Genomic DNA, 22915 nt, shown 5'->3' on the forward strand with positions numbered 1-22915 from the left:
GCCTTGATGTGGTGAAGATGCTAGTGTAACTCAATGAAGCTATGAGCCACGCCATGTAGGGCTACCCAAGACAGACAGGTCACAGCAGAGCGTTCTGACAAAATGTGATCTACTGGAGAAGGGAATGGTAAGCCACCCCAGTATATTTTCCATGAGAACTTCATGAACTGTATAAAAGAACAAAAAGATATGACACCAAAAGATGAGTCCTCCAGGTCTGAAGGTGTCCAATATACTACTGGGGAAGAGCAGAGGAGAAGTACTAAGAGTCCCAGAAAGAATGAAGCAACTGGGCCAAAGCAAGAATGACACTCAGTTGTGGATGTGTCCTGTGATGAAAGCAAAGTCCAATGCTTCAGATAACAATATTGCATAGGAACCTGTAATGTTAGGGTCCATGAATCAAGGTAAACGTGACATGGCCAAGCAGGAGATGGTAAGAATAAACATGCACATCTTAGGAATCAGTGAACTAAAATGGACCAGAATGGGCGCATTTAATTCAGATGATCATTATATCTACTACTCTGGACAAGAACCCTATAGAAGAAATGGAGTAGCCCTCCTAATCAACAAAAGATACAAAATATAGTACTTGGGTGCAACCTCAAAAATGACAGAATGATCTGTTTGTTTCCAAGGCAAGTCATTCAACAACTCCATAGTTCAAGTCTATGCTACTACCACTGATGCCAAAGAAGCTGATCAGTTCTGTGAATACACAGAAGACCTCCTAAAACTAACACACACACACACACACACAAAAGATGTTCTATTTGTCATTGGGAATTAGAATGCAAAAGTAGGAAGTCAAGAGATATCTGGAGTAAAGGCAAGTTTGGCCTTAGAGAACAAAATGAAACATGGCAAAGGCTAAATGAATTCTGCCAAAAGAATTCATTGGTCACAGCAAATACATTTTTTCAAAAACACAATAGATAACTTTACACATGGACATCGCTAAATGGCCAATACCGAAATCAAATTGATTACATTCTTTGCAGCCGAAGATGGAGAAGCTGTATACAGTCAGCAAAAACAAGACCTGAAGCTGACTATGGCTCACATCATCAGCTTCTCATGGCAAAATTAAGCCTTAAACTGAAGAAAGCAGGGAAAACCACTAGGCCAGCCAGGTACGATTTAAATCAAATTCCCTATGAATATGCAGTAGAGGTGACAAATAGATTCAAGGGATTAGATCTAGTAAACAGTATGCCTGAAGAACTATGGACAGAGGTCCATAATACTGCATAGGAGGCAGTGAACAAAACCATCCCAAAGATAAAGAAAAGCAAGAAGGCAAGTGGTTATCTGAGGAGGTTTTACAAATAGCTAAAGAAAGAAGAAAAGAGAAAAGCAAGAAAAAAAGGGAAAGGTACATCCAACTAAAAGCAGAGTTCCAAAGAACAGAACGACAGACAAGAAGGCCTTCTTCAATGAACAGTGTATAAAACTAGAAGAAAATAACATAAGGGGAGAGACTAGAGATCTCTTCAGGAAAATTGTAGATATCAAGAGAACACTTTGCCCAAAGATGGGCACAATAAAGGACAGAAGCGGTAGAGACCTAGTAGACACTGAAGAGATCAAGAAGAGATGGAAAGAATACATGGAAGAACTGTACAAAAAAAGACCTTACTGAACTGGATTACTATGATGGTGTGAGAGCCAGAGATTCTGGACAGCCAAGTCAGAGCAGCCTTAGGAAGCACTGCTGTTAATAAAGCAAATGGATGCTATGGAATTCCAGTAAAACTATTCAAAATCCTAAAGGTTTCAATATGTCAGCAAATCTGGAAGACCCAGCAGTGACCACAGGACTGGAAAAGATCAATCCTTATCCCAATTCCCAAGAAGGGTAGTACTAAAGAATGTGCTAACCATCAGACAACTGTACTCATCTCCCAAGCAGTAAGGCTGTGCTTACAATCTTGCATGCTAGGTATTAGCATTATGTGAAACAAGAACTTCCAGATGTCCAAGCTGGGTTTAGAAAAGGAAGAGAAAAGTGAAAGTGAAGTCACTCAGTGGTGTCCGACTCTTTGTGACCCCATGGACTATAGCCTACCAGGCTCCTCTGTCCATGGGATTTTCCAGGCAAGAGTACTGGAGTGGATTACCATTTCCTTCTCCAGGGGACCTTCCTGACCCAGGGATTGAACCCGGGTCTCCTGCATTGCAGGCAGACACTTTACTATCTGAGCCACCAGGGAAGTAACCAGAGGTCAAATTCCCAACATTTGCTGGACTATAGAGAAAAGCTAGGGAATTCCATAAAAACATCTACCTCTGTTTCATCGACTATGCCAAAGCCTTTGACTGTGTGGATCATAATGAACTGTGGAAAGCTCTTAAAGAGATGGGAATACCAGACCATCTTACCTGTCGCCTGAGAAATCTGTGTGTAGGTCAAGAAGCAACAGTTAGAACCCTGTATGGAACAACTGACTAGTTCAAGATTGAGAAAGGAATACAACAGGGCTGTCTGCTGTCACCCTGTTTGTTTAACCTACATATTAAGTACATCATGAGAAATAGTGGGTTGGATGAGTTACAAGTTGGAATCAAGATAAGCAGGAGAAACATCAACAACCTCACGGGAAATGCAGATGATACTACTCTAATGGCAAGTGAAGAGGAACTAAAGAGCCTCTTGATGAGGGTGAAGCTAGGAATCTCTATCACAAGGATTTCAAAGTTAATCTTTGATATAATTACTGGTAGTTTATGCACATGTGCTCACTCAGTCATGTCTGACTCTTTGCAACCCCATGGAGTGTAGCCTGCTTGGCTCATCTGTCCATGAGATTTCCCAGGCAAGAATACTGGAGAGGGTTGCCATTTCCTCCTCCATTGATAGCTTATATCTGTATCAAAACGATGCAAGAGATCTGCTGATTATAAAAGCAAAAAACTATTTCTCTTTACAAGTAAAAAATCAAATAATCAACCATGATTTAATCTAACCATGCTCAGAAGAAATATTTTAGTAAAATGTTGAGAATTATAAACCAGCTCTGTGGCTAATAATAACTTACTTTATTATGGAATTCATTCCTAGAAAATGGTACTATGCATTCATTTATACACACATATAACTTACCATATATCATATATTGATAACATAATTTCCTATTTATAATAAAAAATAAGTCATTCTAATACTGTTTTCTTTCACCTTCTCTTTTCATTTGTTTTTACCTTCAAGCTAATAGCTGAATTTATTCTCTTTACTTTCTTTTTTTGTTGTTGAAGATTAAAGACTCACATAGCTTTGTACTGCAGCTGCCTGGGCAGCTGACAGCCCATTAAACTAAAGTCTTACAAGCTGTACATTTTAACGTCCTGACTCCAGAGTGTAACCAAAGTGCCTTTTTTATATGTAAGAGCAGTGCATTTCTGAAACATTTTGATATGGATACATAACAGTTTCATAAGACTCTCTCGGCCTTTTGCCTTTTTAAAAAACATTGAAGTCAACTAAGCTGATTAAAGTCTTTTTTTCAGTTGGAACCTCTGAAGAAATTTTGGTGCATATAGAACATGCAATTCTTGATTATAACTCTGGAATAACTTTGGAAATACAGTATATATAATTGCATAATACTGAATTGACTATGGAACTGCCTTTTATTGACTGAATGTAATTAAATCAAAAAAGTAAAATATCAAAACAAATAAACCTGCAGATGATCTAGCCTAATCACTTTATGTGATGATGAGTGTCATCATTCCTAATTCACGGTATTATTTATTGTTTTCCTGTGAACTGAGAGAATCACAAGAAAATTGCCATTTTACATACATACTCGAGACTCCTTAAATCATATTTGAATTAGTGGGGAATGTATTTCTCCACTCCATGTCCTAACACCTCACAGGAACTTATAGATCAAGATACTTGTATTGTAAAAGGACTATCCTAATGTATGATAAGTAGCTTGCTTCCTGGCATATCTTTTATTCCCTCTATCCATGCTTCACTTCAAAATAAAATCAACAATAGAAAACTTAAAAAGTCACATTTCCACAATTTTGAAGTGTTCCTGAAACAAGAACAGCTTTCAAACAGTGGGAACGTCAAGTGGTGCTAGTGGTAAAAACTCCTCCTGCCAATGCAAGAGATGCAAGAGATACATACGTGTTTGACCCCTGGGTTAGGAAGATTCCCTGGAGTAGAAAATGGCAACCCACTCCAGTATTCTTGCCTGGAAAATTCCCTGGGTTGAGGAGCTTAGCAGACTACAGTCCGTGGGGCCTGCAAAGAGTCGGACATGACTGAGTACACACACACTCATTAAGATATCCCCATTTTTTGAATATTTATTTTTAATTGGGGGGAAACTGCTCCACAATGTTGTGTTAGTTTCTGTCATACAACAGTCGATATCAGCCATAACTATACATTTATCACCTCACTCTTGGGTCTTTTTCCTCTGGGTCCTCAGAGAGCACCAGTCTGGGCTCCCTGTGTTATACAGCAACTTATCACCAGCTCTCTGTTTTACACGTGGTAGTGTATATATGTTGATGGCACTTTCTCCATTCATATCACTCTCTCCCTCCTGCACTGTGTCCACAAGTCCATTCTCTATATCTGAGTTTCCATTCCTTCCCTATCCCTATTTTAAAGATTTCCAAAGTGTACATCCTGAACAAGAGCTGGCCTGATTGTATAGAGCAGTGATGGATGCTTGTTGTCATGTGGTCAGATTGCTTATTCAGATCTGAACAAAATAGTAGTATTTCCCACCTCTCTTCCATTTAAACTTTCTCAATGAAGAATAAATTGCTTTGCCCTTTATGTGCATATTTTCCACTTGGAAGCAGCCTGCATCAATTCAAAAGTGTTAAATTTTTATGCTTTGGCACTACATAGATGAAAATTTAAATAAGTGGATAAAAGAAGCTGTTTGTTTTTTATTTAAATAAAGAAGTGCTAAGGAAACAAGCAAATTTGACATAAATAGCAACACTTGTAAATACAGATTTAACAAGACAAAATTATAATAGCATATTTTCCAAAGCAATTGAATGTAGAAATCATTTTTGTTACAAATGCTCAAAGTAAAGTGAGGACTTGAGAAAATAAGCTAAATATTTTGTAAAGAATGATCAAAGTAGCAGGCATATATTTTCATTTTTATTTATTAAATGAATCAAATGGCAATGATGTAAAACTGTTAAACACTAAATGGAATTTAGTATATATGCTAATCACCACATGTTACTTTTGGCTTTGAAATTTCATTCAGAGAGACAGTATGGTTTTGTAGAGTAATTTTAAAAAGCAGTCAAATTCCTTTGTTTCCTTCAGTGCATTGACATTCATGTGTACTTTCATATCAATTCATTCTATTAAGCTCAATTTAGGGATATTTTCTGAGTTGTTACTTTATGTATAAGATATAATGTTCAGAAAATGAACTACCAAAATAGTTTTCCTATTTTCTCATTTCTGTTACAAAATTAGGTAGCAGTTGCAATTAATGTCAAACATACTTGTGAGTCCACTTTTTGTGTGCAAATAACAAAATATTTCATTCTCCCTGAAGCCTCTATAGGTTATAAAATTACTTATATATTTTTTTTTTTAATTAAGATTTGTATTGTGACATTTTATATGTTAAAAGTAAATTTAAGTTTTAAAAAATGCATTGAACATCCTGGGATAATACATTTTCAAAATATTTATGGGAAGATTTTAGTCAATTTCTTAATTTTTATATGACTAGCAAATTAGATGCTACTAGCTGTTCATAATCATTTCTAAATGTCGAGCCAAAAGCCCCCAATACAATAACTTATTACTTAAATTGATCACTTTGACATTATTTGATATACCTGTTAAATGCTATTTAATCAAATATACTTATTAATTACACAACTTTATGATTATAATTTTATTTTTTCTCTATCATTATTATAGTTAGTGGTCACTGACAACTATATCCTAAACTCATTCTTTTTAAACTCAAATCCTAACTTCATATTTTCTAAACTATTCAGCATTTTCCCCCTCAATTTCTAGGAATTTAACAAACCAACCAACTCAGTGATCAGTGCTTCTTTTAATGATGTAGAAATTTACTTGCTAACACATTTCCTCCACAAGAAAGGCTAAAAAAAAAAGTTTTAATAGCTAACAATAACTCTTGTATTTGTGTATTCATGTATACATTTCACCATGTCATCAGTTCATGACACAAACACAACTTATTAATTCAACTGAGCTATCTATTACCTACTGTTTGATCTCAAAGCTGCTCCTTCTCTCACTTTACCATGAGGATTTTGTGAGTTCTCTCATTTTCTTACATGATGCTGCTCCCTATACACTCATTACTTCCATCTACCATGGATAAGTCCTACCACTTCTAGCACATTACCCAAAGTACATCTTCTCACTTTTTTTTTTTTTTAATGAAACAAAGAAAAAGGCCTGTCTCTCTCTCTCTATTGGAATTTAAGGTATACAAAATGTGTCCAGTCTGAGGTGCTAAACCATCCAAGATAGGGAGGAAGCTACAGAAAAACAGTGAGAGAGCTTTTAATCCATTTTGAGTTTATCCTTCTTAGGATAAACTAGGATAGGTGTTAGGAAGTATTCTAATTTCAATCTTTTACATGATTCCAGTTTTCCCAGTACTACTTATTGAAGAGATTATTTTTTCTCCATTATATAGCCTTGCCTCCTTTATCAAAGATAAGGTACTCATAGGTATGTGGGATTATCTCTGGGCTTTCCATCTTGTTCCATTGGTCTATTTTTCTGTTTTGTACCAGTACCATACTGTCTTCATGAGTGTACCTTTGCGGTATAGTTTGAAGTCAGGAAGTTTGATTCCTCCATCTCTATTCTTCTTTCTCAAGATTGCTTTGGCTCTTTGGGGTCTTTTGTGTTTCCACACAAATTGTGACTTTTTTCTTGTTGTTGTTCAAGTTCTGTGAAAAATGGCATTGATAGTTTGATAGGGATTACATTGAATCTATGGGCTTCCCTGGTGGCTCAGATGGTAAAGAATCCACCTGCAATGCAGGAGACCTGGGTTTGATCCCTAGGTTGGGAAGAGCCGCTGTAGAAAGGCATGGGACCTACTCCAGTATTCTTGCCTGGAGAATCCCCATGGACAGAGAAGCCTGGTGGGCTACAGGCCACAGGCTCACAAAGTGTCAGACACAACTGCACTAAGCGCACCCACATTGAATCTACAGATTGCTTTGGGTAGTACAGTCATTTTCACAATATTGATTCTTTTTTATTTGATTTCTTATTGATTCTCTATCTTTTTATGTCATATTTGATTTCTTTCATCAGTGTCTAATAGTTTTCAACATATAGCTCTTTTGTCTTCTTAGGGACCAGAAATTCTTTGATACAAGTCACAATAAGATCCTCTATGACCCACCTCCTAGAGTAATGGAAATACAAACAAAAAGGACATAGTTAAACTTAAAGACTTTTGCACAGCAAAGGAACCCGTGAACAAGACTTATGTTGAGGTATGGAAACCAACACAACATGGTCAAGCAATCATTCTCCAATTAAAAATAAATAAATTAAAAGAAAAAAAGAAAAAGAAACACTGAGAGAGGAGGGGTTTGATTAAGTCAACAGAGAAGTAGTGGTGAGAAACTAAAATTCTTGGTGTCATAGAAGTCCTAGAGACCAACGATTGCTGAAACCAGGATTAATTCCTGACCTTTCCATAAATGTGCAAACTTTCCTGGCAATTCATAGGCATTTATGTCCAGGCCCATTTGAATTAGGTTTCTGTCACTTTTAGTATACCTGCTATAACTTTTTCTATCCAAGTATTCTGTTGGCCGATTAATATCCCTAAAATATCTCTTTCACGGTGATGATTTTCTAAAATAAAACACTGATGATGGTTGCAAACTCTGAACATACCAAAAGTCGTGAATTTCACACTTAAAAGTGTGAATTTTTGGCAGAGTAATTTTATTTCACACACACACACATATATATACACATATACAAATATATCTATATATACATGGAGATATATAGATATCTCTCACTACTTCATTAGTTTCCTTAAGTGTGATATTTATCAGAACTTTGCCTTTTCAGACAAGATTCAGATTTTTCATTTTGTCTTTTAATGTCAATGTCCTTCTCCACAAATTTGATGTAACCTCCAAGTACACATTTCTCTACTGTCCGTTATGACCTTTCTTATTATAAGAATCAGATGCTATTTCCCACACTCCTTTCTGTTCTCTCAACCAAACCGTATCCAGATGTTCAAGCTGGATTTAGAAAAAGCAGAGGAACCAGAGATCAAATTGCAAACATCTGTTGGATCATTGAAAAAGCAAGAGAGTTCCAGAAAAACATCTCCTTCTGCTTTATTGACTACACCAAACCCTTTGACTGTGTGGATTACAACAAACTGAAAAATTCTGAAAGAGATGGGAATGCCAGACCACCTGACCCGTCTTCTGAGAAATCTGTATGCAGGTCAGGAGGCAACAGTTAGAACTGGTCATGGAACAACAGACTGGTTCCAAAGAGGGAAAGGAGTATGTCAAGGCTGTATACTGTCACCCTGCTAACTTAACTTATATGTAGAGTACATCATGTGAAATGCCAGGCTGGGTGAAGCACAAGCTGGAATTAAGATTGCCAAGAGAAATATCAATAACCTCAGATATGCAGATGACACCACCCTTATGGCAGAAAGCGAAGAAGATCTAAAGAGCCTCTTGATGAAAGTGAAAGAGGAGAGTGAAAAAGTTGGCTTAAAACTCAACATTTAGAAAACTAAGATCATGGCATCTGGTCCCATCACTTCATGGCAAATAGACGGGGAAAAAATGGAAACAGTGAGAGCCTTTATTTTTTGGGTTATTGCAATCATGAAATTAAAAGATGCTTGCTCTTCAGAAGAAAAGTTATGACCAACTTAGCATATTAAAAAGCAGAGTCATTATTTTGCCAACAAAGGTCTTGTCAAAGCTATGGTTTTTCCAGTCGTCAAGTATGGATGGGAAAGTTGGACTATAAAGAAAGCTAAGCACCGAAGAATTGATGCTTTTGAACTTTGGTGTTGGAGGAGGAGGCTCTTGAGAGTCCCTTGGACTGCAAGAAGATCAAACCAATCAACCCTATAGGAAATCAGCCTTGAATAGTCACTGGAAGTACTGATGCTAAAGGTGAAACTCCAATATTTTGGCCACCTGATGCGTGGCCAAATGACTCATTGGGAAAGGACCCTGTTGCTGGAAAAGATTGAAGGCAGGAGGAGAAAGGGACAACAGAGGATGGATGAGATGGTTGGATGGCATCACCGACTCGTGACATGAGTTTGAGCAAGGTCCGGGATTTGCTGAAGGATAAGTAAGCCTGGCATGCTGCAGTCCATGGGGTCGCAAAGAGTCAGACACAACTGAGTGACTAAACTGAACCAAACCTTACTGATTTTTTATGATATTTACAATTATCAAAGCATTAGGCACTTCTCCATTTTTATTTATTTAATGTATCAGATAGCAATAATTGAAACTCCTGAACACTAAGTGGAATTTAGTTCAATTCTTACATGTTATTTTTGACTCTGAAATTTCACTGAAGGAAACAATATTTTTTGGTTGAATAATTTAAAGTCAGTCATAGTCTCTTGATTTTATTAACACATTGACATTCAAATGTAGCTTTATATAATTTTTTGTTAAGCTCAACTTATAAATATTTACAAAATATTTCTAAGTTATACTACTTCACATTCATTTTTCTTTAAGTGCATAAGTACATTTATCTGTGATAATGTCTTGATAAAATGTCATTTGTTATTTTTTAAAATAAGTAAAATCAACATGAGGAATTAATTTATTTCTCTATTTTTAATCTCAGAAATTATTTTTAGATTCTTGTGACTAAGAAGGAGTTGGTTCCAGGTCAAACGCCTATGTGTGATTTTTTTCAGGCTCCACTATGAGCGATTACAAAGGTTTTACCTGGCAAGTCTCATGGGGAAAAACTGTCTTCCCACATTAGGTTTTGTGCACAACCAGTGAACTGAACTCTAAGAAGTCAGTTGCAATCAAGAACTAAGGTCCCCCTGGCCCACAACTTTCTCATATGTATCTGTATTCCAAGCCCATTTGCCTCTATTTGGAGGTCTCCTTATTGAAGGCACTTGGCCAGAATCTTTCTCAGGCATCTCTTCTGAAACCCTCTCATGGGGGAAAGATAGGAATCTAAAAGACACTATTTTTCACTCTAACTCGGCACTTGGTAAGTTTCCCCTCTGAGCCCCTCCTCTCCCTCCTGCTCTTTGAGCTGAAGTCCATAAAATGAGAGGAAGCTTTTTCTTTTCCCCCCAGGGCTGCTTCATTAGGGCAATATTCTCCAGCTGTGCCCAGATCTTTGGCAATAGCCTTGCACTCTTTCATGGAGAAAAATGAAATGATGGAGGAGGAGCTTTTTTCAGTTAAGCCTCTTATACTGCCAAAGTGATTAAGGGCTTGACTGTTCCTTCCATTTTGACCTGTTGCTTTAATCAGCCATTCTAACTCTCTCCAGCTCAGCTCTGTCTTGACAGTATCTTTCCATGACAGTTAATTTTATTTCCCAGAGTCCAAACAATAGCTGGTACTTAGCAGATTCAAAATAAAAAACTTCCCAAAAAAAGTGAATGGAGAGTTTTCTAATTCTTTTTGTAAAGTCTTGCCAGGTAAAACCTTTGTAATTGCTAATCTTTCCCTGATTTTGTATTAGCTAGGTTTGTATACATAATATTGCTAAAGATAATATTATAAATTTCTTCCTTTCTACTGTAACACAAGTCTTAGTTGTGCTACTTTAATTCAAATTGAGTTTTTAAAAATAATTTTGGATGCTATTTTAAGGAAATTAATTTATATTTGTTAAATTACATATTAAATCTTATTTAATCTAAATAATTTAAAAGCTCTTATTTAATTTTTAAAATTTTTAAATTTAGGTCTTCCAGTTTTATTGAGATATTACTGAAATATAGTGCTGTGTAAATTTAAGGAATCCAGTATAATGATTTGACTTGCATGCATCAAGAAATGATTACCATAATAAGTATAATAGACATCCATAATTTCATATAGACACAAAATAAAAGAAAAAATATATTTTGCTTTGTGATGATAACATTTAGCATTACTCTAACAACTTTCATATATAACATATAGTAGTATTGATTATATTAAGCACATTGTACATTATACCCCTAGTATTACTTTATCTCATAACTGGAAGTTTGCACTTTTTTGACTACTTTTACCATTATTTTATACAGCTAATATTAACTCAAGTAACCCATATTAACCTATATCCACTTATGATTGATAATGATTTTACCAGTCAATGTAAAATTATTTTGGTTTATGTTATTTATACAAAATATTTTGGTGCAGTTCAATTATTAATTCTTTCAGAAATGTGTTGAACTAAATGTGTGATAGACCTGTACTTAACTGTGATCTACATATGACAGGAATAAAAAATTTACCTAAGAACACAAGTGTTAGAGTTTTCTAAAATATATCTATCAAATTCTGGCTTTCATTCAGAATTGAAAGTTTTTTAAAGTTGGCAGTTCTGGATGGCTTACCAAGGGAAATAAAGTTTGAAGTGCCTTTAGTTAACACTTCAAGTTGAAAACTGAATGATACATCAATTGGTGCTATGCTTCGATAACTTGCCCAAATTCAACAAGAAACAGAATGTGAATAACTGCAAAGAAAATCTTTCAAAGAATCGTTCAGCTATGTTGTTTTTAGCTCAACATGGCATGTGCTAAATAAAATCTTTGTGTCAAGCAAAATATATCCTGTCATCCACTTACTCAGTAATTCTACTAATCATGCAACATTTATCAAAACACAGCCACCAGTTTACTGCTGGCGCGTGCGTGCACACACACAATATCTAAAAACTCACAAAGCTTTACATATGCTCTCAAACTCTTTGAAGCCTCTAAATTCTGCTTCTTCTAAGCATTTAGGACAACTTTCCAATGAAGATTGTTCCCAGTTCTCTAGCTGACACCATAATGTGCACCTTATTTTGTGTGCTATTCAGCTGCCAGCACTGAGGAAAAATATCCCTGATTTCAAGAAGTTTCTTTTTTAACATTTGTTTGGCAATAGTTATGACAAGTTATCTTTGCCCTGGTTTATTTGATGTGAGCAGTTTTTTCATGTATATGAGAAGCAATAGCAAAAATACTTATTAGAATTACATGATCACGTGTCATCCTTCCATCTTCATTATGTTTTATATATTACTGAAAAAAAGAAAATTTATAACTAAATTTACTTTAAATGTTTCTGATAAAGAATGCTTTGCTGCTCCTATATGTAAGTTCTGGAAAGCTGAATGATCAAAGGTTGTATGTAAAATTATAACCATACAGTAATCTTCATAACTGAGTAACTGCTCATTCAGAATGAACTCTCATAAGATCAAATATTCTGAGTCCTAAGAAAGTATTTATTCCTTAATTGTTTCTCAGTGTTCCTCATTGAATGACATTAAAATGTTTTCTTTTAAACATTAGACCTAGAGATCAAATTTAGAAAATAACTAAATTAAAAAATAATATTTAATACATATGAAATCTTGATGTTAGAAGTAATTGCAAACAGAACTTTTGTTCAAGATTCATGTGTCAAACTGTACGTATATTTTGAATTGTATACTTTCAGACTTTGTTTTATTCAGCCAATAACTACATATAATTTTTCTTTAAAATCAGTCAAGGACAGAGTATAGTAAGTATTACTTTGTTGTACACTTATACAGATTTGAGTCAGTACTTAGTATTTGTTAAATGATACACTGCACACAAGAAAGAAAATGCATTTGGATTTCCAACCACAACTTTGCCCCTTGGCCCTGTGTCACTTAAGCAAGTTACTTTTAACATTGCCAAGACTCAGTTTCCTCACCTATAGCTTTTTAAAACCAGCTATTTATTCTGACAAATAAAATACCAACTTTGTTCATTAATGCAGATACAGTCTGGAAATAACAACATAAAATGCTAAGACATAAGATTTCCTGTTTCCCTTATCATGCTTAAGATCCTTATACATACATATATATATATATACTGATCTAAACTACACTTTTATCCAATAAATGCTAGGTGCTGTAATTGAACCCCTTTACCATACCCAAAGCAATGTGGCATTTCCAACAGTTTGCAGTCTAAACTGTAGGCTATGTACCATCTAACAGTAGAGGAAAAAAAAAAATAAAACTATTGGATAAACATCTTTATTTGGGCTTTAGCTAATTTTCCTGAGACCTGCTACCAAATATATCACTACAATAGATACACTTTTGAAAACTAATGGACATTAGGTCTACTCACTGTGTGAAATATCCTACTTATAATAAATTAAAGTGTATCTTATAAATATATGACAGATTTCTAACTAAATATAGTTCATGAAATTCCATAGGATGATTCAGAATTTTATTACAAAGAAACTCATGATGAGAAAGAAAGCAGGGAATTTAGAACAAGAACAACAAAAAAAGGATAGAGTAGGTAGACAACTAAATGGTTATGATTTCTGTATGAGGTGAACAGTAGAAAGGAAAGGGATAAATACAAAACTAGTACTTGCAGATAAAAAATAAGAGATCACATGTAGTTACTCATGTTTGTAGCAACGAGCATCAATCTGGAGCATAAATTGCAAAATACATAGAAAGTGCAGTGACAATATGAATTCTTGCACTATATCCCTAGTTGAATACACCAAAATAGATAATATGGACAAATCACTTATGTAAAGCCTGAGAATTAAAAATCTAATTTATGCTCCAAAGTGAGTTGTTACTTTAGGTATTACTGTGAATTGACCAAAAAAGAAAAAGAAAAAAAAAAAAAAAACAGTTAAAAAAAAAAATCAGAGAAATGTCTTAGCTAGCATTATTTCATTTTTTCTAAATGAACTTGTTTTTTGCCTAAAAGGAACACATTAATGGGAGGATATTTTAATTAAGGTGACCAAAGAAAAAATATGGCAGTTTTCAACATTTGGTACTGTACATAGTAGCTTATGAAAATCAGAATTAATACACAGATAATGAGACCACCAAACTAAACTACCCCCCTCTTGATTTAAAAGTCTGATCAAGAAACAGGAAATCATTGAACTAATTAATAATAATTTCAGGAAGGCTGTGGATGATTTCATGTTTTTTAATCTGTGGATTAACAGTTAAACTCTAAATTGATGCTTTCTTGATGGTGTGATATTTTTAAAATGGACTTCATGGCCACCAATCACACATAATCTGACTCAGCAGATTATATGTGGTTCTTAAGACCTAGGGAATTCTGATACCTTGGGGGATTTACATCTAGAAGTCATAAATGAGTTAGCTGATTGTTCATATAGTAAAATATTTCAGAAATTCTGGATATTAATGAATTTTCTTTAATATAAATAGGTATGAATCTTTTGTTTATTAGTTTTTGCTTTGTTTTTGTTTCTAAAGAAAGTTCTCAATTTTGGAAGAGTGATACAAATCTGTGTAATTCAAAGCTAAGTCTAGATGAGGTAAAAAATATTACCATGAATAATTATTACCCTCAAATTTTGTGAGTTTAGACCATAATTATCAACACTTAGACTCTGACAAAGTTAGAAAATTTAAGCGGGGATCTCAAAGATTATTCACATTTTGAAATATGAAAATCAGTTCAGTTCAGTTCAGTCACTCAGTCGTGTCCAGCTCTTTGTGACCCCATGGAATGCAGCATGCCAGGCCTCCCTGTCCATCACCAACTCCCAGAGCTTACTCAAACTCCTGTTCATAGAGTCGGTGATGCCATCCAACCATCTCATCCTCTGTCGTCCCCTTCTCCTCCTCCTTGCTTGATGAAAATCAAGCGAGACAAAAATTATCCTGTATTCAATTTTTTGAAGAAAGAAACTAAAGGAAAATTTAAAAAGTCTTCAAATGGGGGGTGGGGTGGGGATGAGAGGTTAAGCCTTTATTCTGAGTCTTAATTTTTCTTTACTTATGAAGTGAGATAATTGAAATAGGCAATCAATAGAACATTAATGATTGAGGGTAGCAATCTGTTTTTCACTTTTGTAGTATCAGAGACTAGTATATATATAACACAGAGTATGTTTTTAACAAATATTTATTGAATAAGTGAAACTATATATTGCTTAAGTACTAAAATATATGGTTCCATGTCTATCCAATGTGAGCTAAGGAAAAACAGTACATATATTTGTTCTACATTTTGGAGATTTCGCTTCTAATCTAGTCTGTTCTAAGACAAGTAATATAATTATTAGTTATTTTATTGGCACTATAAAATTTAATATTATGTGTTTGTTTCACAAAATATTTTGACATCCTTTACTTGAAAGTTAATGAGATAAAGGTTTGGAGGAGATATAAATTTATGTATTTATTTATATGTTTAACAACCTCATGTATTTATTGTTCATTCTATTAGAAATATTGACATTTTAAATGCCATTGATATTTAAAAATACATTTAGAAAAGTCATTTGAATAAGATGTTTAAGCCAACACATTTACTTATCTCCAAATATTACATTTTATCAAGTAAACAAAATCTATATGTATATTTTGCAGTTTCTAGTGAAATGACAAGTGAATTTGATCAGAGACTGATGAAGGATACCAATATCCCACATGCTCTGAAGGGTACTCCTCCGAATTCTTTCTAATGGCACTATTGCTGGCATTCTTTTTGGAAAACTGCATTTTTGCCTAGGTTAATTACTATAATGCTCCCAAGGAATAACATATATTCTTTCACTGCCGGTCCATTAGCTCTAATTTTCACCCAGAAAGGGGGAGGGAATGTTGAGGAACTGGGACATGTGTAGACAGCTCAGTTGTATAGGGAGCCGTGGGTACCATTGCTGCTAAAGGATCATTAAAGAAATCGCTCACTCCTTACCGGTGCGGGAGACATGGGTTCAGTCTCTGGGTTGGGAAGATCCCCTGGCGAACGAAAAACCTACCCACTCCAGTATTCTGGCCTAGAGAATTCCACGGACTATACAGTCCAAGGGGTTACAAAGAGTCAGACAGGATTGAGAGACTTTCACTTTTCCCTTGCTGCCCTGGAAAAGCACAAATTTGGTTTATTTATAGAAATCTGTGTGCTAGCAAATGTTTTAACATTAGATTCTCTGAAAGATAAGCCCTGACTTGTAGTATTTGCCAAATTCCATGGTGAAAATATTCCCGCTATTCTTCCACATTAGCTACTGTTAAGCAATGAACTTGCTTAAACTATGAACTATTTTGTTTTTGCAAATGATTGCAAAAAGTCTGTTTCTTAGGCTACAGTACAAATGTTAAGCCCCAAGGTGGCAGAGCACAGACAACAGATGAAGAAACACAATTTCATTTTAGAAGAGTTCCAACTAAGTGCTCATACATGTACATTATTATTTTACAGTAAGTTTTCCTTAAAGGTATCACTACAAGAAATACAATTCTAGCAAAATATCCTGCAACACCAGCAGTGCCTGAAGGAGATGGTAATTAAGAAATGGAGAAAAGACTACACTATAGAATTTTCTACATATTAACAACAATAAATGTTTTCATTCAGAAACAAAAAAAAATGTTAGAAAAGAAAATCAAATAATTACTGAGCTGAAAACTTGTAGGCGATTTTTCAGCTGGGAGCAAACATGTAATACAGAGAAACAGGTCTCTCCAAAAGGGTGTTTAATGATGAAAACCCTTGGGGAAAACCTGCTGCACTGCATCATATTTTTAATAAATAGTGTCTAAAAAATTCAGACTTTTGTGAATGAAATGAGAAAAAAATAAGGAGATAGAAGTATATTTCCTTGGAATTCTATATAATTTATTACCTTTACCTCAGTATATAATATTTTTTCCTTTATTATCTCTTTCTAAAGAAATTATCAAGAAATTTATGGAGAGAAAATATGTAGACTTTGTGAAAAAACACACTAGCTTGAAATTTAGTCTAAATTATTTGCTTTATTACTTTGGCAAATTGCCTGACATCTCTGAAGTTCCATTTCCTTAACTGTAGAATATGGACAATAATAAAAATAATTACTACATGTTATGAGTATGCTTTTTGAGTTATGAAAAGTTATATATATATGTGTGTGTGTGTGTGTATATATATATATATATTTTTTTTCTTTTTAGACAGTAAGAGATCCAGGTCCTATTATGCCATTTATAGCAGAAGAAAAATCTGGGAGGCAGAGGAGCTAAACTCCTTACTTAAAGTCACAGAGCAAACAAGTGCCATAGAAGAGACTGAACTTAGAAATCTGATTCTTAACCTCAGGCTCTTAATCCCCTCACCTACCTCATAATATCTGCTAGCAAATTAAAGGGATGTGAAAAGCTAGCATTGTGCTTAGTATGAAATTAATAACTTAAATCATTCATATGTTTCTGAAGGTTTTATGCTGTAAGGATGAATAGCGATTTTATTTTAAATAATCAACATACTCTGCTGGCCCTTTTTGACCCTGTTCATGAGTTTCTCTTATGGATAGGGTGGAGAAAAGTAAAGAGATACAAGGAAAAAAGAGAAAAGAAAGTTGTAAATTGAACTTATATAAATAGCAGGATCTGCCTTAGCACCAAGCCTGCTATTAAACTAAAAAGGTGCACAATGGATGCACATCGATCTTTACTGTCACCTTCTACAAACTATGATTGAGTAATAGATGAGTATTTGCATAGAGAACTATACTCCATCATTGGCATGTCAACCCACAGTGCTGACTAAGTGAATTGCGTTGCTCACTGATTAACTTGAAATAAAGAGGACAATCATTTCCATCAACATTTATCAGAGCTTTGTGGTTCAGGCTAAATGGTTGGTGCCACAACTATTCTTGGAGGAAGTTCCCGAAATTTCAATTTATCAGCAGAATTAGTTTCCCAGTTTTTTGTTTTTTTTTTTTACTTTCCAGATTTGGATCCTTGAGTATGTTTTCTGATAACTTCTGCAGAACATTTTAAGTATATTTGATAAAAACTTCCTCTTAATATAAAAAATACCTTTATATTTTTACCGAGAACTAAATTATGCCCTTTTGCTTTCCTGATCATTTTATACTAATAAGGTTCTCAAAATAGTTAGCAAAGCATTTGCATGTTGCACTGATTTGAGGGGGAACAGGAACAAGTAAATGTGACCAAAGAAGGTCAGTGTATTTGCTAACATCATCTAACAAAAGATAAAACACAGAATACAATTTCAACTATAAACAAAAATTTTTCTTCTTACCTTTTCCAAACACCTTATATACATGGTTTGTATGCTTATTTTGAAAGCAAAAGTAAAGATAATAGTGGGAGATATTTTCAAGATGGAAAGTGGGGGTATGCACATTCTTCACATTAAGAGGTCTGTATTTCAGATAAAACAATATGCCCAATTAGAATCAGAAAGTTGGGAATACTCCAAAATTCAAAGTAGTTTCATAATCAATGATTAACTAAATTAAAGTCTTGTGTGATATATTTTTGAATTTTTTATTCTACAGTAATTCACTTAAATCTTCCTCCTCTTAAGTCCTATGAACAATTCCTTTCTTTATTACCGGGAGGTACATCAGCTGAAGTTTGTATCATTTGTGGCTCAGTAGTAAAGAATCCACCTGCAATGCGGGAGACTGCAGTTTGATCCCTGTGTCAGGAAGATCCCCTGCAGGAGGAAACAGCAACCCATTCCAGTATTTTTGCCTGGAAAATCCTATGGACAGAGAAGCCTTGCAGGCTGCAGCCCATAGGGTCACAGAGAGTTGTACATGATCAAACAACTAAGCATGCACACACAAAAAGATAAAGGATTTTTAAAAAATCATCTAATGATTAAATCCTTGTTCAATTTTCATAAATGCCATATTTCACAACAGGCCTGATATTGGTGGCTTAATAAGGAGGCCTGGTTTATAATGACAGATAAGATCTGCCTGTTAAGATCAGTGATGGCAAACAACTGGAAATGGTGGGAACCACTGAAGAAAAGAGTGCCCCATCTGAAGAGGATAATTATACTCAGGACTTGTCAATGTTGGAAGAAGCCAGATTCAGGCTATCCACTGTGGGATAAGCTATCTGAACTTCTCTTATTAGTATGATGCTGTATTAGACTGATCTTAATACAGTTTTAATTACACTACCAGGACTGAACCCCACACTTTAACAACTCTTAATTTACAGTAAACCTACAAATGCTAGCTAAACAGAATAACACTATATACATATTCTAGCATAGATCAATATTGTGATATATTGTCATTTTTCATGAATAATAACGTCAATATTTAATATTTAATTAAAAATAAGTTTAAAAGTAGATTTCTTTTAATGAGAGAGCAAAACACAAAATTCACAGTAGAATGATCCCTGTGCTATTGAAAACAAACAAAAAATATTAACAATTGTGTGTGCTGCCCAAAGTATTTGACATAATGTAATTTAATCCTATAGGAACTCCAAGTGATTGGTTCTATTGTGTCTCCAATGGATGTATGAGGAAGCTAAGGCCCAAGTAAGCAAATGATTTGCCCAAGACTGGAGTTCTCAACTAGAACCGGCACATATTCCCTCTTTCTTTCCTCTCCCCACCCTCCTAGCCAATTACATCTCTCTTTCCCTCTCTCCAATTTAACATTAACCAACTTGTTCATATTATACACACATACCTGTACCTTGCTTTTATGCATGGCAGTGAGTTTCAGAACTATTTATCAACATATTCAGATCTACCTCACATCCACCTAATATTATAACACTGTTACATGGATGAATCATTATTGACCACCTCTTTAGAGAAGCAGCATAGTAGCAGTTTAGCACACAGCCTCTAGAGTCAGATTCCTGAGGTTTGAATCTAAAGACTGTATTCTGTAAGTCATTACTGCACTCAATAGTTCAATGACCATGATGTAAAATGGGGTTACTAACAGCAAGTACCTCACAATGTTGTTATGAGAGTTTAATGAATGAATATTGCAAAAGCATACAGAGTCTGATGTAAGTAAATAATCTATATAAAGATTATAAATAAGTATTGAGGAGTGTTTTTCTTATTTCTAAGGTGCTAGTACTACAAACAATGGACATTTATCAAAGGATGTAGCATTTCTAATTTCAACATTGTAAAATGATACTTCTGAAAGTATGTCACCTTATATGAGAAGTATTATTGACATTTTTGTCTGGATTAATTTTTAGGTAAAAAATGAATTCTCACTTTAAATTTTATTGATTTATTTATGAGTGTGGTTGAGGGACTTTTCAGAAATCTATTGACTGGTTGTGAAAAGTGAAAGTCGGTCAGTTGTGTCCTATTCTTTTCGACCCCATGGACTGTAGCCCACCAGCCTCCAAATCCATGGAATTTTGTAGGCCAGAATACTGGAGTGGGTAGCCGTTCCCTTTTCCAGGGGATCTTCCCAACCCAGGGATTGAATCCAAGTCTCCCACAGTGCAGGTAGATTCTTTACTGTCTGAGCCACCAGGGAAGTCTGTCTACATAAATTACCCTATTTATCCATTTCTCACTTAAAAAATAGATATTTATTTATTTATTTTTGGCTGCATTAGATCTTAGCTGTGGCATGGGCTCTCTAGCTGTGACTTGTTCTTATTTACCCCATGGCATATGGGATATTAGTTTCCCAACCAGTGATCGAACCCATGTACCCTGCACTGGAAGGGGAATTCCTAACTACTGGAACACAGGAAAGTCCCTATTTCTCAAGGATTGCTTTTCTTTCCCTTACTGTTCAGCATGAATTGTTTTTTTCAAATTTGTATCTTATTTCCCCAATTTATTCTTTAGATATACTGTAATTATGTTTTCCATGTTGAATTTTTTAAATGTACTCAATTTATAAACTTGCTTATATTGATTCCAGAAAGAATAATTTTAAAACATTTTACTAAAGATTATAAAACTGTATTTCAAGATAATCATAATTATTATACAGCACTATTATTTATAATAAGTACTTTATATTAACAGAACTTAAATGGCCATGCATTATATTTTAATTTACTGGTTATATATAATCACGGAGAAGGAAATGGCAAACCACTCCAGTATTCTTGCCTTGGAGAATCCCATGGGCAGAGAAGCCTATAGTCCATGGAGTCACAAGAGTCGAACATGACTTAGCAACTAAACTTAACCTAACCTATATATAATCAACTAAGTGTAAAAGACAAATATTTCATATCCAAGCCCATAAAAATATGTGCTTTTAAAAATACATATACTAAGAAATAAGCTTTCTTTAGTTTCTTTTACTTTTAACCTTATAGAGCTAAAGTAATTATCTTTTAGGGAATCCAAAATTGTGGATGAGATATTTGGATATCAAAGAGTATAACATTTTCTTTTCTTTTCTCTAACATGGTAAAATAACATCACTCAGCTGAAAATCAAATGTATTACAAACAGTTCTGGTCATTTTTCACTTGTCAATGAGCCATTAGACACTGCATTATTTTATTAGAGTGTGTTGTTGTTATTCTCTGATACTTAGATTCCTAATAATTTTTTTTTTTTTTTGCAGTTGACAGATAGTGTCATCATTTTCTGAAACAAATGATAATTGCAACTCTTTACCAAAGAGTGTATCATGACCATACCTATCATTTCTCTTTTATTAATATACCCCTCCTTTGCACTGTATTACTAGGACACAAGAGAAGAATTATTTTATGTTTATGAAGCATAATTTGAAGGAAAATAACTTATTATACATTCAGCACTAATTGAAGCTACAATTATTTGTATTTAGAATCATATTCCTACTGTTACAAAGGGCAGCATTATGATAAAACACTGTATTGAAACTATCTATAAAACCAGTCTTAAAATATACAAGATATTATTAAATATCTCAAGATGTGAAGAACAATATGGAAATTCCTTAAAAAACTAAAAATAGAGCAACCATATAATCCTCCAATCCCACTCCTGGGATTATATATATATATCCAGAAAAAACTGTAAATTGAAAAAAATACATGCATCCCATTGTTCATTGCAGCACTGTTTACAAAAGCCAAGACATGGAAGCAACCTAAATATTCATTGACAGATGAATGAATAAAGATGTGGTTTGTATATACTGTGGAATATTACTCAGCCATTAAAAATGAAATACTGCCATTTGCAGCAACATGGATGGACATAGGAATTGTCATACTGAGTAAAGTAAATCATAAAAAGAAAGAGAAATACCATATGATATTGCTTATATGTAGAATCTAGAAATGTAATACAAATGAAATTATTTACAAGCGAGAAACAGGCTCACAGTCTTAGAGAATGGACTTATGGTTACCAGGAGGAAGGGTGTGCAGGAGGGTGGGTTAGGAAGTTTGGGATTGACATGTACACATTGCTATATTTAAAACGGATAAACAATGAGGACCTACTGTATAGCACAGGGAGCTCTGCTCAATATTATTTAACAACTTAAATGGGAGAGAACATGAAAAAGAATATGCACATGTGTATGCATAACTGAATCACTCTGCTGCACACTAACACATTGTTAATCAATATAAAATAAAAAAAATATATATATAAATGGAAAAATATAGAAATTTACAAAAAAATCGTATTGACTAGGTATTTACTATAAGATAGTGTGATGGTTCAATTTAAGTATGAACTTGGCTAGGCAACAGCACTCAGATGTTTTGTCAAACACCAGTCAGGTTGTTGCCGTGAAAGTACTTTTTAGAAGAGATTAACATTCAGATCAGTAGATTGAGTAAAGCAGATTACTTCTATAATGTGTTTGGGTCTCATGTAGTCTGTTGTAGGTCTTAAGAGAGAAAGACTGAGGTCCCCAGAAGATG

The sequence above is a fragment of the Cervus elaphus genome, chromosome 5, assembly GCF_910594005.1.
Source record: "Cervus elaphus chromosome 5, mCerEla1.1, whole genome shotgun sequence".
NCBI lineage: Eukaryota > Metazoa > Chordata > Mammalia > Artiodactyla > Cervidae > Cervus > Cervus elaphus.